Raw genomic sequence first — 15,266 nt, 5'->3', positions numbered from 1 at the left:
GAGATGATGAGTCATCCCTGAACTAGAGCCTGATTAAGCCACATGCAGGGATGATTCATTCCTGTGTTAGGCTCTAGGCAATCCGCAAAGTGGTCTGATGACTTTGAGCAGGTATTTAAGCCTCAGAGGCGAAACAGCATCTGTCTGCTCAACTTAGCCTCATGGCTTGGAATTCTCCTCTACCTGATAGTGGTGACAAACTCCACAGGCCTCATCCTGCTCTCAGCCCTACTCTTGCTTTGTCCCAACCCTGCTCTCGGCTCCTGATTCCAGGTCTGACCCTTGGCTTTGATAGCTAAGCTTGACTTCCACCGCTTCAACCGCTGAGCCCAACTGCCATCATTCCAACCTCAAGGCCTGACCATCCTCACCTCAGTTTCTGATGACAAGACTTCACACTTTAGTCAGCACCTTTTTAAAAAAAAATGCACATTTTACTTGCTTGAGTTGGGCAAGTTTCTCCCCTTTTCCTTGTTTTAAGTGGACCACATTCCTTCTTACTCAGGACTCCGGTATTCTCCAGATTGCAACAGTCTGTGTAATCTGAGTAATGGTGATGGATAGCATCACTCTTGTCTACACTAAAAAATACCCCTTGGAAATAAGTGCAGAATAGAATCCTTGATTTGTCTGCACTTCCATTTTGACCCATGTAATCCACTTCTCTAGGCATCTGAAATGCATCTAAAGCTCTGTTCTAGTCTTAATCGGAAATCTCAGAAGGTTCACTAATAAGCACAATGTAAATCTAGCCATTACTTCACCATCACAAAACACAAGCTTCTATGCTAGCTCTGACTTGTTAAGTATAAAAGGAAGTCCCACGTACATTAGAGTTCATTAGCTATACTGATGACTGTTCTTGTTGAGGGCAGTAGGAAGGGAGGATATCGGCTTTCAGCTAAGTGCAGATTACCTGAAAGCCGTGGTCAGATTGCCATTTGCATATGTTGCTGGCTTTTTAGATTTCTGCTTGAATTCTCCCCCTCCATCCCTATTTATTTACATCTTTTAAATATCTGTCTGAACATTTCTCTCTCTCCGTTGTGTTCTTACTTTTCCATCGTGTTCTTATATTTCACTCCTCATGACACAGTGTGAAACGCATTAATATCACAATGTGTTTCTTGGAAGCTGCTTTGCATAACAAAGACATACCCATATGAAAACACTAGTCCCCAAATGTGGTAAAGCGTAAGGCTATAGCAGAGTAGAAATAGGCATGCATTGCACTAATGTGGGGCTGGATTTGAGATACCGCAAAGCTCAGGGATGTTCTGATGTGGGATTTTGCTTTGGGCCCTTCTTGGTAATTCAACAAGAATAATTAATGTTTCGTAATAGTGTGTTTCATCCAAGGATCTAAACATACAGTACAACTATGTATTAACCCTCTCAGATCTCAGTGCACATTCATTTACAGAGGAGTAAATGGAGACCTAGAGGTTAAATTACTTGTCAAGTTTCCACAGAGAGTCAATGACAGGGTCAGGATAGTACACCAGTCCTGCCTGCTGTTTCTGTGCTCTAATCGTTTGAGTACAAACCTTTTGGAAATGCTATGGTTGTAGGCACTCAGGCAGCATGATAATGGGCACCGTATAGGAACTAGATGGAGATACCACTGAGCTGCTTCTCTGCTTTAAAAAGGTTTAAAAAAAACCAAGCTCTTCAGCACTGCCATGGGCCACTTCCTTGCTTCTGCCTTAAATATGCAGTATGTGGGCATGCACTGTGCAGAATAAAAGTGATATTTATAGGGACTATGGGCTGTGCATTCTGTAGTCTCTCTTAAGACTTAGCTGCAGAAATCTCATTAAATTGATCTAGTTAAGGGCCATCAGCCCTCTTAGATTAGAGCTATAAAGAGCTTTATGAGAGTATCTGTTCTTTTTGGATACCCCCTTAGCTTTTGAAAGTGAGCTGTTCTGTTTATGTGGAAGAAGCAGCAGCCTATCTTTTCATGGATATTACCACCAATGTTCTTTTCCCCCCACCCCTTTTCTTGTTAGACAATGTGAGAAACAGAAGGTCTGATTCTTTGGCCATGCTGGTCTAAATGAGGCATTAACTCCATTGAAGTCAAAACAACTTGATGTAAAACAAGCAAGAAAGGAGAATCAGGCCCTGATCCTTCAAGGTTAATCTGGATGATTAGTATCCTAATACGTAGGAAGAGCTATCCTACTGTAAAGTGAAACTTCTCAGACTGGGCTTTCATTGGTAAGTGGGAATATAGTTGGCACAAAATCCTTTGGCAACAGTCTCGCACTTTCTGCCAGTTTTTAAACTGTTTTTTGGAGTCAGTGGACATCAGAGGTTATTGAAGGACTGGGGCCTGTCTCTCTCAAACTGGTGTTGAATAAAGAAAAGGAGGACTTGTGGCACCTTAGAGACTAACAAATTTATTTGAGCATAAGCTTTCGTGAGCTACAGCTCACTTCATCGGATGCATTGAGTAGCTTATGCTCAAATAAATTTGTTAGCTTCTAAGGTGCCACAAGTACTCCTTTTCTTTTTGCGGATACAGACTAATACGGCTGCTACTCTGAAACCTGGTATTGAATAGTCTGTCTCCCTAACTACTAATTATTTCTCTGTTGGTACAGATGGTCTCCACCAAGTGTTTAGGAACAGTTTTTTGGGAGGGAGGGGTGCGTGCGTGCATGCATATGTGAATCCTCTCAGCATGAAGCAGTTATTGAATAATCTCTTCCATTCAGTGGCAGGCAGGAATTCTTAGTGGGGAACAACATGCTGCTATAGCCCTTGCATCAAAGGGGATGCCTGTCCCGTTTTTCTCCACAGGCCAAATTTGATCTACTAATCTCCTGGGTTGGCCTTTTTGTGCACTGTGCTGCTCTTATACAAAGTGCTGTTCTTGGAAGATGAACCTAAGAAGTAAGTATAGAAATGGGCTGTGATGGGAAACAGTAAATACTTTTACTGGAGTGCAAACTGAAGGTAATAACCATCTGCTTGGCTGCAGATGAATTTGCCAGACACGTGCAGGCAGAAGGTACCTGTTTGTGCTGCTGAATTTATTAGGTAGAGTCTAACATTTTATTGACTCCAACAGAATGTTAACTTAACAGGCAGCAGCACATTGGTTGCAATAGAAGCCCAGCAGCAAAGTAGTGTTATATTTAAAAACTACTAAGAAAATGATTCACATGCTGCCGTTGCTAGAAAGGTACAGAGAGTTTTCTGTAGGAAATTCTCCTGTTTTTTAACAATGTAGTATTTGGGCCGTAAGTTCCTCAGGCAGAGACTTTATGCCTAGCAAGCTTGGCACTATATAAATAATAATCCTATTATTAATTAGAGTGGCTGCATAGTTGAGTGATCTGCGCAGGAAACAGGAAGCCAGGAATGCCTCATTTCCACTGTTGCTGACACACTACAGTATTTGTTGTTGTTAGGCTGATTGCTGAATCTCATCATACCTACTTGTCTATCTGTAAATTGGTGATAATGCTTACCAGCCTGCCTACCTCACTGGCATCTTTTAAGTATTAATTAGCCAGTGTTGGCAAAGCACTTTTATATTTCCATCCTTATATCTTCAAAGTGCTAAGTATCACTATTACAGCTTATTAGTACAGCACAGACTATACAATAGAATAGGAGATAGTACCAAAGCCATGTCATAAGTGATCAAGCCTGATAGGCAGTGTATTTGTATAATTATAACATATCTTGGGTTATGTAAAAAGCCAATAGGCTGAAAGACTTTAATTATCTCAGAAGTGCAGTGCCAAGTTCTAGTTCTGTGTCTGATACACTATTTAAAAAAAAAAAAATGTGGGAAAGTGTGCGAAATGCAGTACGGCTGTGTTACTGGCATGTTTATCAACACAGTTAATTAGCTCTGAATAGGTAGAATAACCATTGGGCCTCAGATATTCACACTGAACCCTACAGTCATACCTGAATATAGAAGACAACCTGAGAAGTAGATTTTGCATTGCCTCCCTCTTGGATGTCCTAGATGTCAGTACTTACAATGCCATTGCAATGACCATATCATTAAAGGTATAAACATGGAGACAGAGACTCCTTTGAACTCACCAAATAGGTCTTTTGTTTTTCCTGGAAAATGACTCCTCATCTCAGCCTTTTTTGCTCTTGGCAAACTGGAAATGTTCCAATCTCTGAGAATAATCCCCTTAACTTTCATACAGTTTCACTGCTCTATGGAAATTCTGGCGATTTCAGCAGAAACTGTTTTAGCCTTCTGTTTCCAGGCTCCCTTCTTTTTTTGGAATGTGGAGCATTTTATAAGAGGCCCAGCTCCTCCATGCAGTGTCTGAAAACCACCTGAATACACACCTTCCTCTGGAGAGCTGGTCAGGTTACTCTGGTTCCAGTTGTTATTACACAGCCCCACTGTGGGCCTTCATTCTCTGTTACATGTGGTGCCAACATAGGGTTACCAACTTTCTAATCGCACAAAACCAAACACCCTAGGCCCGCCCCTTCCCTGAGGCCCCACCCCACACTCACTACATTCCCCCTCCCTTGGTGGCTTGCTGTACCCCAATCTTACTCACTTTCACTGGGCTGGGGCAGGGGGTTGAGGTGTGAGAGGGGGAGAGGGCTCTAACTGGGGGTGCAGGCTCCGGGGTCGGGCCAGAAATGAGGGGTTCAGGGTGTGGGAGGGGAGTCCAAACTGGGGCAGGAGTTGGGGTGTTGGAGGGGGTGAGGGGTCCAGCTAGGGTGGGGCTGGGGATGAGGGGTGCAGCATCATCCGGGTTTGGGGGGGTCAGGGGGGTTGGGGCACGGGCTCACCTTGGGTGGCTCCCAGTCAGCGGTGCAGTGGGGCTAAGGCAGGCTCCCTACCTGTCCTGGCACCGCGCTGCGCCCTGGAAGTGGCCAGCAGGTCCGGCTCCTTGGCAGGGGGACAGGGGTCTCCACACGCTGCTCTCGCCCGCATGCACCCCCCCCCCCAGCTCCCATTGGCCACGGTTCCCAGCCAATGGGAGTGCGGAGCCAGTGCTCGGGGCAGGGACAGCGCATGGAGCCCCATGGGCACCCCGCCTAGGAGCTGGACCTGCTGACCGCTTCCGGGGTGCAGCACAATGCCTGGATAGCTAGGGACTAGCCTGCCTTAGCGCCACCGACCAGACTTTCAACAGCCTGGTCGGCAGTGCTGACTGGAGCAGTCAGGGTCCCTTTTTAACCAGGCATTCCAGTCGAAAACTGGACACCTGGCAAACCTATGCCACCATAGACTTGTAAAACACAGTTGAGGAAGATGGCATAGAGTTTTCAGCAGCTCGGTCATGTGACCAAACTCCCTTGGATTTTCCTGGTAATCAGCGCTGATTTGGGGGATCATCATAAGAATGTAAACTTACCCAAAAAATAGCGAGATATTTTGAAGCTTCTACTTTAATATAACTTTTTTTTAACTATAAAACCCCTCCATCGTTCTGCTCTCTTTCACGTGTGTGAGGTGGTGTGTTGCCATTCTGTTCCCCTTCATCGTTGGAAAAATAAGTCTGCCTGATGTCTGACACTAATGCTTCTCTCAGCCTTTCCTGTGATCTGTCTCCCTGACAGGGCGGCTCTACCAATTTTGCCGCCCCAAGCAGTCGCAGCCGAATTGCCGCGCTGCTGCCGAAAAGCTGCCGCGGCGGAAACAGCAGTGGAGCTGCCACTGAATTGCTGCTGCGGGACACGGACTGCCGCCCCATTCTCAGTGCCGCCCCAAGCTCCTGCTTGGAAAGCTGGTGCCTGGAGCTGGCCCTGCTCCTGAATGAGACAGATCACCTCTCACCTTTTACGTTTCCATGGGATCGCTCTGTTGAGTTCTAGTGACCAATGTGTGTTCGCCCCATAGCATATCTTAATTCCAGACATGTCTCTGAATGTACTGATCCAGTTCCAATACTTATGAAGCTGAATCACAGTGAGTAAGCTGAAAGTTTGTTTGCAGAACATTTATCTTGTTTTAAACGGGAGTGTTTATATGTGAGATAGACATGCTCATTTCTAATCAGGAGCAAATTCCCCAAACAGAATTGCATGAAACATTTGGTACCTTGGAATCTAATCATTCTAGCCATGCAGGAGAAGGGGGGTGGGGAAGTTGCCTTCAACAAGATGTAAAAGGGTAGAAACCTATATTTCTGCCCTGTAGCAGTGGGAAATGCCCTAAAAAAGAGCTATCTGGGCATTGTGGGTTGCAGGACAGGATAAAAAAATTTATGGATATGTTGGCAGTATCATTTAGACCACAGTTTTTTGAAAGAGCTGTATCTTCAGTATTGGAAAAGTCAGCAGGCAATGCTGACAGGGAAAGTTGTATCTAGGGGTGGTGGTGCTGACTTTCCTTTCTCGTCAGCTCTGTTTCCCCTTAAGTGTCTCCTACCCCCACCCCCAAGTTTAACGTGATTTTGCCTTGTTCTAAAACCATCCTTGACAGCCCTGAACTGTGATAGTTATAGTAGGTTTATATATTATTATGAGTTTATAATCCTGTTGTCTTTACTTTCAGGTATGGGTTTTAGCTTTCCCACTAGTATTCAGAGGTTCCAAATAATGCCCATTCATTTTTGGTAGAGACTTGTGCTTATGTGGGTTTTCAGTTACATGTAGATACTCCATGCAAAATTGTAGCATTAATAGTGTTAAAGTTGAGGAATCCAACCCACAAAGCTAAGTATAACTCTGCCCCCTTGTGTCTTTGAATTATGGCACCAAATTCAGACTTAGTGTAACTCTCTTGCCTTCAGTGGAGTTGCACCATGGAATAAATTCAGCCAATGTCCTCTTTAATTCATTGTATTAATTAATAATTTATCTATAATACAATCTGGAATTTCTTATGTAGCCTTGCAGTAAGGTGCCGACGATACCGATCTTAAGACTTGACTTGATTTTTAAGCCTCAGTACTATTACAAACCAAAGTATATTTGAACAAAATCTGTTCTGCTGGTGTTGAGTTGTGCACCAGAAATACTGAGTGGAATTTATGGAACAAATAAGAGCATTTGGGAGTGTTTTTTTTTAACACTGCTCGAAAATGGCTGAATAGATTTTTCTGAAACTTTAAAAAAAAAAAAAAAAAAGCCTCTTGGCTTAGGTGTGACTTTTTAAATTTTATGTATGATCAGATCCATTTTTATAGCAGAAATCTTATAAAACTTGTTTTACAACTTAAGAGATAATATCAGTATTATACAGAAATACACAATTATAAATTGACCTATGGAAGGCCTTAAAGCTACATTGACAAGACTTGCTACCAGTCACTTTCTTCTTTGTGGTATTGATTACATAGTGTGGTTGATGCTTCTCATCTTCTCCTTCTGTCTTTTTAGTAGATAGTGTCAATTAAAGTCTTTCATCTCATGTTGAGACCCAAGCTTCTAGTTTTTCTTGCATTTAGGCATTTAACACGTTTATTAGTTGCCATATCAAAACTCTACACAATATTAATTTTTTCTTCTCCTTCCTCCCATCTGTTTTACTTATTTTTATATCTTAATCTTGAGTTTAACTTTGACTGTTGTTGAAGAGATTTCTCTTTCTTAGTATTCAAAAAAATTTACATAAAAAATTCCATTTGTGAAAGCTGTGAGCAACTGCAAAAGGGGGCGTTCTGATGAAAGCTGTGTTTCAAATTTAACTATGGCTGTCACTATAGTAACTATATAATGATTCCATGTATTCTGAATGAGGAGGAGACCATCGTATAGCCTATATCTGCACCTCAATTAAACACCTGCGGCAGGGCTCAGGCTGCAGGTCTGTAAAATTGCAGTTTAGACGTTCGGGCTCGGGCTGGAGCCCAAGCTCTGAGACCCCAGGAAGGGGAGAATTCTAGAGCCCAGGATCCAACCCAGCCTGAACGTCTACGCCGCAAGTTCAAAGCCCAACAGCCCAACTCCTGTGAGACGGGCCAGCCACAGGTGTTTAATTGCAGCATAGACATACCCTTGGTGGTTTAAAATGAGAAACCCTCAACCTAAAGTAAACTGGCTACTAACAAAGGAAATCTGCTAGGTTTTTTTCCAGCTGAAAGTGAACTCCAGGGGCGGAGGAAGCGTTTGTTGAAGTTCACCTTTCCTCCACATGGTGTATTAGGACAACGATATGTGGCACTGACTAGATCAATAGCTGCACGTCCTTCATAACCCCATGGGAGTGGAGTGCAGTTGTGGCAGTCTGTGAAAGTGATAATGAAATGCAGTTTACTGGAAAACTCCAGGTTTAAGATTCTTGAAGTCACAGGGGCAAGTATTCTGTCGATTTAAAGAAGGGCTTTTCTCTGGTAAAGACTGAGGATTCAGAACTGTTGTTCAATCTAACAAATCTCTTGTGATTGTTACTTTTGATTTGGGAGCCTTTGAGAGTGAATAAACTGAACCAGTGGTACTGAGTTATGGAAATTGCCTATTTATTTTAATGACTGTTTACAAAGGAGGCCAAGACTTCAGGAACATTCCCTTTACTGTATATTGTGTGTATTTTATCATACAGAAGTAACCCACCCTATTTCTTCAAAGCAGTCCCCACAGCCTCTACAGCCAAATGTAGAGTCTCACAGGGAAGCTGTTGCCATCTTTATAACTAGCTAGGAAAAAAAGATGGTAAATAAGCAGCACCAAGCTCTTTCAGAAAGGTGGATTCTGTAAATAAACAGTTTGGCTCTCAGAGTTGTGTTACAGATTGAGTCTTTCTGGTGGATCTGTAGAGATTAGTTTTTGGCAGATAAAATTCACAGATTAAAACTGTCTATGGGGCAGTGTGTTAATTTGCTATAATAACCTTAATAATGATTTGCATTTCCCTAGTGCCTTTCATCTAAGTAGCTCAGAGTTTTGGGAGCCCTTTTTACTTAAGCCTCACAACACCCATGTGAGGTTAGTATTCTCCTCATATGCAGATGGGAAATCTGAGGCACAGCTAAGTGAAGTGATTTAGCCAGTTGCACAGTGAAGCAGTGGTGGTGCTGGGACTAGAACACAGGTCTTCTGGTTCTCTATTCTATTCCTTAATCACTCGGCAGTGAAGATTTAAGGGAGGCTGTTGTGACTATGGGTCTGGATGCTGGAGTCCGGAACGTTAGTGGTGTTGGTGTCCCAGTGCATTATTTCCAGTCACGGACTTTGCAGTACCCTGATAGGAAATCCCTGGCCTTTAGAAGGAGAACTAATCCTTTTATGTACTTGGATTGGGATAAATAAAGCCACTTGGTTGCACCTTGTATGGTCATGATGAAGCTTTCAGTGTTTTTGCTGGAGGTTCCCCCCGTAGAAAGCAATTCTTCTCTTTTAAAAGCTACTTTGCTGAAAGCTTCAGAAGGTGCTACAGCCATGGCCCTAGGGATGTTAATTGTTCTCATCCTAGCTTGACTTTTCTAGACGTGATAGATGGGAGGGACTTGTTTAGCTTCCAGAAATAGTTGCTCCACACGAATGGGTAGTAAGAACTTGAGATCAGAATTCTTCTCTGGAAAAGTGTGTCTGTGTATCCACTTTGCCATCATACTATGTCTGCAGTACTTGGATTCTGCTGATATTTTTTTTGACTTGTTGGTACTTTGCTTCACAAATCTTAAGGATCATAGAAGTTAGAGAGTTAGAGAAGTTGTATCATCTGGTGCTTTGTCCAGTTTGGTTTTTATAGTCCCAAGCATTGAGACTTCCACCACATCTCACTGCCAGAAAAAAATTTTCCTGACCAATATTCAATCTACATTTTTCTTTTTTATTAATTGCATTTCATTGCTTGTAGCAGTATCCTTGCATGTCACCCAGAATAATTCCCTTCTTGGTGTTTATACCCCTCCGGTTCTCTATCGCCCTCCACTCCTCTTATTTGTTGTTTGGCCAAGTTATTCTTCTACTCTTTCTTCATAGGTCAGTGTCTCCAGCTCCCAGATCGTTTTTTGGCTTCCGCGTGAACTACCTCCAATTTTTCTATCTTTCTGAGAAAGTGATACCCAGAACTGAATGTCAGATTCCAGGTGCAGCAGAGCCATAGAGAGAGAGAGCCAGAGAGTGCTACATCGTCACTTACTGCCTGTTGGTATATGCAGCCTGCTTTCCCAAGCACACTTATCACCTGCATCTGACCTGCATCCAAAGTGGGAAGGGGGTAGAGCAGTGGTTCTCAACCTATTTACCATTGTGGGCCACGTATGTAGCTCTGTGTGTGTTATGTGGGTCGCATCCACACAATATATATACTACCTGTATGGCCCTGACGATGTCACATGGGCCGAAGCAGTGTGCTGATTGGGCCGCAGGTTGAGAACCCCTTGGGTAGAACAATGGAAGGAAAAGAAATGATGATGAAAAGAGACTGGGAAAGAAGGAGGGGGAGAGAGAGAGAGAACAAAATTTAAAAAATGGGGTAGGGGAGGGAAGGAGCCTTGTCAGAGTAGAGTCTTGAAGAGAGAGAGGAAGGGGGGTTAGAGAAACATATCAAGATATAAAATGAAAAATAAGGACAAAGAGGGGAGAGAACAAGAAGGCACATTGATATTTCAGCTGTGATTTAATGGTCGTGCTGTTTCAAATAGCAATGACAAATTCTAAAACTATATCCAGCACTGGATTGGATGCAAGACTAACCCTCTACCCCCTTTAGATGTAGTGAAGGTGAGCCTCTCAGGCTTGATCCACGTCAGTATTCTTTTTCTTGCTTTGTTTGTTTTTCTTTGTTTGTTTTAAGTTGACATATTCTCTGATCTGGCCAAGTGGCATCCTGGTTGTGTTTCCAAATTCAGGTCTCTGACATAGGCTGCCATTGTACTAAAAACAAACAAAAGAGCCTTCTGTAATGCCCAGTTCAGAGTGAGTAAAAACAGGGCTTAAGAACTTAGTGAGTCTCTTACATCATGGCATTCCTTCGATTTTTAAAGAGATCTCTTCACTGACTTCCTTGTTTTAGTAAATGCTGGGGAAAGATATTGTTAACAATTCTGTTTATCAGGGATTGAATTTATTATCTTTTCTTTAATCATTATTATAAATAAATTAGCCCTGAGGATTTCCAGGAGAAAAGAATCCTAGATTGTAGTTCCCCTGCAGTCAGTGGTTAGTGCTTAACAATATTCTTTAGATATTGAAGCCAGTAAATGTTTAGGTTTTGTAGTAAGAAAAATGAACATTTAAAAATGGTCCCTCCTTATTTAACAGCTCTGCTCCCTCTTGCTTCAGTTATCGTAGGTCATCCATAAACCATGGTGACTTGCGTGGATGGAGCTGGGAAATGGGACATATGTCTACACAGCAACTAGACACCCACGGCTGGCCTGTGCCAGCCGACTCAGGCTCTCAGGGCTTGGGCTGCAGGGTTGTTTTTGTTGCTGTGTAGACTTCCATGCGCAGGCTGGAGCCTGAGCTCTGAGACCCTGCCATTTGTTCAGTAGCAGAGGACAAAAGATTATATTGTCCTTCAAAACGGTCAGTATTTCTGTTGGATGACCAATGCTCTTCGTTATGGTCTGATCAGAACTGCTTGACATTTTTCCTTGGAATATTTCTTTTGATGAAAAATGGCCTTTTTTCCATAACCGTTTTCAATTCTTTTAAAATTTTCCAGCGTGTGGATGAAAATATAAAACTGAAAATTGTTTGGCTTTTGAAAACCACCAAAACAAGTGGTGTTTGTTGGGGAAAAAATGGAAAATTTTGATGAATTTTTTTTTAAATGTGCAGCAAATACTTATCATTTTCTGACCAGCCATAGTTCTGATAATTGAATCTTTATGCATGATGGGAGGCAGAAGGAACCCACTTTGACTTTAAAATCCCAAGCTGCGTGCTCAGGGCTGGAATTCAGAAAAATCACTTGTACATTAAGGCAATTTTGTATTTAGCCATTGTGAGAGAGTGAACAATGAATCCTCCCCAGATCTACCATTGAAAAACATTCTTTGGCAATCACACTTTAACGTGAAGCTCTAATCTGAAAAGTGACTGTAAAAGTGGCACCATCTCCTGTTATCTGTGTGTACTGAGTTATATCTACTCACTTTCCTGACAAAACTAAATTTAACATAACTACTTTTTACTTCTATTAGACATGCAGAACTAACACAGCTCTAGAAGAGGTGAGGTAGGTGTGTATATTGGGGAGGTGGCATCTTCTTTTAGAAGATCTCAAAGCACTTTAAAAACATAATTACTTAGTCCTCAGTAGACCTTTCTGAGTAATGCAAATAATTATTATCCTCTTGTTTACAGATAGGAGTAATAATGCCCCAGTGTCACAGAGTGAGTCCGTGGCAGAGCCAGGAATAGAACACAGGACTCCTGACTCCCATTCCTCTGCTCTCATCTCTAGACCAGTTCTTGTTATGGCCATTGTTATCCCTCTTGGTGGTGGTTTCCTGTGGCAACCGGAAACCATTTTTTGACTGAGAAACAGAGAGAACATCCAATAATGCCCGATGCTGGAATGCATTGCCACAATGGGTTAAATGTACCTTGAGGTGCTTGTTTACACAGGGTTTGGCTTATATAACATAACTGGGTCTCTCAGTTTCATGCTGATGAGAATAAGGATCGAGATCAGCCATCAAACACTAAATTTGCATACTGTCTCACATGAGTTCTGATGCTGAGCAGCTGCACCGAGCTTGCTTTCCCTCTGATAACGGAGGCTTGGTGGAGAAAGCAGGATGCTTACATCAGAAAGCTGTGGAGCATGTGTGCAGCCACAGAAAAGACAGTAATTGGTGACTAGCAGCTGTTTGTTTTTATTTTATTTTATTTTATTGAAAAAAAAAACCACTTTTAAAATCTGCAATATGTGCAGTTAATTCTGAGAAGTAGCCTTCTGTGCTTGAGGCCAGGCTGGGATCTTAAGCTTGGGTGGGGGGCAGTGCTTTCCCACTGAGTTATAGGTCTGCTCCAATGGATTCAGCAAGCAAGAGTCCTGCCCTTGATGGTGGTGTGGGGAGGATTGGGGGCTTACTGTCATCCAAGTCAGCAATTCAGAAGCATCAGGACCACTCTGAAGTTCTAGCAGTTTTCATTTTCTCTTTCATTCTTTGTTGATCCCGCTGGTTCTTTTAAGCACTGAAGTCAAAGAAATTATAAGGACTTCTCTCTTGCCCCCTCCCCATGTGTCATGTGACTGGCAAGAACATTGCAGCGTACCAATATCAATTGCTAGTTAGCATGGGAAATAAATGGAAGGAAGTGAGATGGAATCCTATATCCTTTTGAATATACTCACTGAAAGCAAGAGTTATTTGTGAGCTTCAAGCATATGGGTGAGAAAACACCCAAAGCCAAAGTTGTTCCCACGTGTCCATAAACTAAATCTGATTCCTCAAATTAATCCAAGTAAAGAAACTTTGCTCTGGCAGAAGCTTGTAAATATTACAGTACCTGTCACTTTTGGATGCTGTTTTCTGTTTTCATAGCTATGAGCTGAAAGCTTTGAAGTGTGGAAAGTTTTGTTTTGACTTTTAGAAATTGACCTCAAAGCATCAATCTCTTTATACATCTGCTCCTTTCAGGCTACATGAAAATAGACCCTTAAATTTTTCAGGCGAAAACTTTTTATGATAACAGCATGGTTTAAAGGTGAGAACTATAAACCTGGAACTCCTGAGGTATAATCCCAGCTCCAATGCCCACTCTCTCTGTAAGCTTTAATGCTTAATTTTTCCCATTTGTAAGCTGGTGGCAAGGTTATACCTATCCTCAGAGGAGTAGGAGGATTAATTTAGTCAATGTTTGTAAAGAAATGTCCAGATGTAAAGCGCCATGTAAATACTAAGAATTACAGTGCTCATCTTTTAGACACTACGTTCTTGAGAACAGACAGTATCCTTTTATTCTGTTTGTGCAGTGCCTATGACAGAGACCTCAACATGGTTAGCCGTTCTGAGCTATCACAATAACAAAGATGAATAGTAATAATTACATGTTAGCTTCACTTACTGCCAAGCCAAATTTCTGGTTGATCCAAAAATGTAAATTATTTCTGACAGATGTACTGGTAACAGTCTTTCTCCTCCTCCTCCTATGTTGGTCTCCAGCTGATATTCAGAGATGAAGCCTTCATTATTGCCGTTGAACTCTACTCTTTGTTGTCACTTTTTGTTTGGTTATGTGTTGTTGTTTTTTTAAACCCTCCTAATTAGCAGTGCTTAACTTCGGGCTTGTCTTTACTGCAAAGTTAACAAGTTATAACTTGAGTGTTGCCCCTAAGTCAACTCCTATCCACACACAAAACCTTTAACTCAAAGGGTCGATCTTCACTGCAGACTTAAGTCAGGCTCTTACTTCCATATTGTCCCTAGCTCCTATTCACACAAACACAACCCTCTCACCTGAGTGTGGTGGCCCTTTCTAGTAGGGTGATGTGAATTGGATAGGATAGCCCCGAAATGCAGAGTTCAAGTCCTGATCCTAGGCTGAATGATTCCGGGACATCTTTTATCCTGGATTCCCTGTGGCACTGCTCAGTGCTTGCCCAAGGCTCAGGGGCAGTGCCAGTCTCTTGCCAGTGGTGGGACGAGGGCTGAGGTGGACCTTAGCACCCCCAACCCCCGCCTTGAGGCCCCACCCCCGCTCCTCCTCTCCCCTTCCCACTGAGGCCCTGCCGCCAGGCCAGAATCTGGAGCTGAGCAGTAGTAAGAGCTGCCCAGGCTCGGAGGGAAGAGGAGGAACAGGGGTGGGGCCTTGGAGGCAGCGGGGCTCCTGCAGGTGTCCCATTTTTGCCTTTTGAAAAGGTGGTCACTCTGCTTTCAACCCAGGCTACCTGTCTCATCTGGGGCTATAGGCTAAAGCCTATATGCTGCTTACACTTGGGCTGGTAACCCCCCAACTTTGCAGTGTGGATGCAGGCTAATCAATTCTGCCACTACTAGTCCTTGCCTTCTCCCCCCATTACCCCAACTCCCACCCCCATGTGCCCAGAAGGACAGACAAGTTCTCACACAATTCACTAGGAAAGAATCCTAGAGAGGCTCAGCTTACTGCGATGCTAGTAACCGTGGGATATGACCACAGAAGTCCTACAGCAGCAGTGTGGCTACAATTAAGTTGACATACTAAAGTCTGGCTTTGCAGTGTGGCTGCTCATATGTGGGCTAGGCTAACCTGGGTTCTGATCACCTGAAGTGAAGATATGCAGTCACTTAGACTCTTGAGAATTTTACCTTAAAGCAATAGTTTGTGAGCCAAGATTTGGGCTCTGTTCTGTGCTGTGTCCTTGGGTGCGTAATATGCAGCTAAATTTTCAAAAGTGGGCAGTGATTCTGTGTGGCTGCTTGTGAACATTTTGT

The 15,266-nt window shown here is 42.9% G+C and overlaps 1 protein-coding gene across 1 annotated transcript in view; it reads left to right on the top strand.

Moving 5' to 3' along the window:
* ITPK1 (inositol-tetrakisphosphate 1-kinase) overlaps positions 1–15,266 on the top strand; it is a 235,079-nt gene that overhangs the window by 192,297 nt on the left and 27,516 nt on the right. The window lies entirely within an intron of this gene.

This window comes from Natator depressus, chromosome 6, assembly GCF_965152275.1.
Source record: "Natator depressus isolate rNatDep1 chromosome 6, rNatDep2.hap1, whole genome shotgun sequence".
In the NCBI taxonomy this organism is placed as follows: domain Eukaryota; kingdom Metazoa; phylum Chordata; order Testudines; family Cheloniidae; genus Natator; species Natator depressus.
The sequence above is the reverse complement of the archived record's forward strand: the minus strand, read 5'-3'. Positions and strand labels throughout refer to the sequence as shown.